We start from the raw sequence: 3,304 nt of genomic DNA on the forward strand, positions 1-3,304 counted from the left end.
TAAACCCGGGAGGCGGAGCTTGCAGTGAGCCGAGATCGCGCCACTGCACTCCAGCCTGGGCGACAGAGCTAGACTCCGTCTCAAAAAAAAAAAAAATACAAAAGTAGCCAGGTGTGGTGACACATGCCTGTAATCCCAGCTACTTGGGAGGCTGAAGCAGGAGAATTGCTTGATCCCGGGAGGTGGAGGTTGTGGGGAGCTGAGATTGCGCCATTGGACTTCAGCCTGGGTAATGAGAGAAACTCCATCTCAAAAATAAAAAAAAGTCTGGCCAGAAGGCATCTAGAGAGAAAACTCAAGGATGCTGAAGGCAGCAAGACCTGCTTCCCTCTTCTCAGTTTCTTACAAGAGTCAGTTCACCACAGGAGGAACATCAGTAAGTTTGCGCCATCCTAAAATTAGAAGCAAATGGTGCCCTTTGAAAATCACCTCAATGCTAAACAACAGTAATGAAGAACCGTGCTCCAGCCTCCCTTTCAAGATGGATTTAATAGTTTGAGGCCTTCTAAGAGCATCAGGATGAGAAAGCTGACCAGGGACAACACTGGTAATTTGGCTTGAGTTGGTGTCTGGGAACCTAGGGCAGCTCTGTGTCTCCTCACAGATGAGATGAAGGAGTATTCATGTGTAATTCAGGAATAGAAAAAGTAAGAGCAGTAGTATCACAGTAGTGAGTAGAGAATACTGTCCTAGTCCCTCAAGGTCTGAGCAATTAAACTTTTTTTTTTTTTTTGAGACAGTTGCATTCTGTTGCCCAGGCTGGAGTGTACTGGCACAATCTTGGCTCACTGCAACCTCCACCACCCGGGTTCAAGGGATCCTCCTGCCTCAGCCTCCCCAGTAGCTGGGATTACAGGCATGTGCCACCATGCTCAGCTAATTTTTTGTATTTTTAGAGGGTTTTGCCATGTTGGCCAGGCTAGTCTTGAACTCCTGGCCTCAGGTGATCTGCCTGCCTCGGCCTCCCAAGGTGCTGGAATTACAGGCGTGAGCCACTGTGCCCAGCCAAAACTTTGTCTTTATTGGGCCATATCAAAATAGCATGCATTTTCCAACATGTATTCTTAGGAGACATTCTTGGATATCTTGGTGTTCTCACCATTTATGAGGAAAAAGTAAAACACAGGAAGATCTTTTTGTCCCCAAGCATCCTTAAAATTTATTTTTGGCTGGGCATAGTGGCTCATGCCTGTAATCAGCACTTTGGAAGGCTGAGGCAGGTGGATCACGAGGTCAGGAGACGGAGACCATCCTAGCCAACATGGTGAAACCCCATCTCTACTGAAAATGTAAAAATTAACTTGGTGTGGTGGTGTGCGCCTGTAGTCCCAGCTACTCGGGAGGCTGAGGCAGGAGAAACGCTTGAACCCAGGAAAGAGAGGTTGCCGTGAGCCAAGATCACACCACGGCACTCCAGCCTGAGCAACAGAGTAAGACTCCGTCTCAAAAAATACATATATATTTTTAAGCATTTATCTCAAGGCACTGTGAATATTAGCATATTGTAATCAAAGTAGCCACTTTAGAAATGGCAGAAGACAAGGATAGAATACCAGGCATGAGGTTAGTCCTCTCATCCCAAATGCTTGGCTTCTCTTATTAGTGTAAATGGTTAGTTAGAGATAATTTATTCCTGCTTCTTCCCCCAACCACCAAAGAGATAATTTCCTCTCATCTTTGGAATAAGTGCTACGGTGGGCAGAATTTTTTAAGTGACCCCTTAAGAATGTCCTACCCTGGCCGGACGCAGTGGCTCATGCCTGTAATATCAGCACTTTGGGAGGCCGAGTTGGGTGGATCACTTGACGTCAAGAGTTTGAGAGCAGCCTGGCTAGCATGGCAAAACCCTGTCTCTACTAAAAGTACAAAAACGAGCTTGGTGTGGTGGTATGTGCCAGTAATCCCGGCTACTCAGGAGGCTGAGGTGGGAGAATCGCTCAAACCCAGGAGGCAGAGGTTGCAGTGATCCAAGACCATGCCACGGCACTCCAGCCTGGGCGACAGAGTGAAACTGTCTCAAAAAAAAAGTCTTTTTTTTTAAGTGTATGCCATACTGTTACTGTATCTGTTTTGTTTATGTGAAATAGATGTGTGGTTTTTGGTTTTTTGTTGTTTTGTTTTGTTTTCTTGGTGTTTTAAAAGATGAGAAAACTGAGACTCAGGTTCAAGAATCATGATTTGGGCCTGACAGAGTGACACGTACCTATAATCTCAGCTACTTGGGAGGCTGAGGCAGAAGGATCTCTTGAGTACAAGATTTCAAGACCAGCCTGGGCAACATCACAAGACCTTGTCTGTTTTTTTAAAAAATGAATGAGGCCAGGCGTGGTAGCTCACACCTGTAATCCCAGCACTTTGGGAGGCCAGGGCAGGCGGATCGTGAGATAAGGAGTTTGAGAGCAGCCTGACCAACATGGTGAAACCCCGTCTCTATTAAAAATACAAAAATTAGCTGGGCATGGTGGCACACGCCTCCCAGCTACTCAGGAGGCTGAGGCAGGAGAATCGCTTTAACCCTGGACTCAGAGGTTGCGGTGAGGTGAGACTGCACCACTGCACTCCAGCCTGGGCGACAGAGCAATTCTCTGTCTCAAAAAAAAATAAAAGAATGAAAGAGGGCTGGGCACGGTGCCTCATGCCTGTAATCCCACCACTTCTCGAGGCCGAGACGAGTGGATCACCTGAGGTCAGGAGTTCAAGACCAGACTGGCCAACACAGAGATAACCCATCTCTACTAAAAATACAAAAATTAGCTGGATGTAGTGGCGTGCACCTCAGGGGGCTGAGACAGGAGAATCGCTTGAACCTAGGAGGGAGATGTTGCAGTGAGCCAATATTGCGCCACTGCACTCTAGTCTGGGTGACAGAGTAGGACTCCGTCTCAGAAAAAAACAAGAATGAAAGAGAAAAGAATCATGACTTAATTTTCTAGGTTATCTAGGTAGGAAATGATAGAACAGAATAAGAACCCTTGTCCAAAGCTCCTTCCATTATACTATACTGCTTCCTGGGGTCAGGATACCATTGGAGGAGAGGGAAAGACAAAATCTGGACAATTTCTGAAATTTCTCAGTGAAAGTGATTGATCTGGTTTTTGTTTTTGTTTTTTTTTGTTTTTTTGAGATGGAGTCTCACTCTCTCGCCCAGGCTGGAGTGCAGTGGCCGGACCTCAGCTCACTGCAAGCTCCGCCTCCCGGGTTTACGCCATTCTCCTGCCTCAGCCTCCCGAGTAGCTGGGACTACAGGCGCCCACCATCTCGCCCGGCTAGTTTTTGTATTTTTTAGTAGAGACGGGGTTTCACC

The sequence above is a fragment of the Colobus angolensis genome, unplaced genomic scaffold (genome assembly GCF_000951035.1).
Source record: "Colobus angolensis palliatus isolate OR3802 unplaced genomic scaffold, Cang.pa_1.0 Scaffold87, whole genome shotgun sequence".
In the NCBI taxonomy this organism is placed as follows: Eukaryota; Metazoa; Chordata; class Mammalia; order Primates; family Cercopithecidae; genus Colobus; species Colobus angolensis.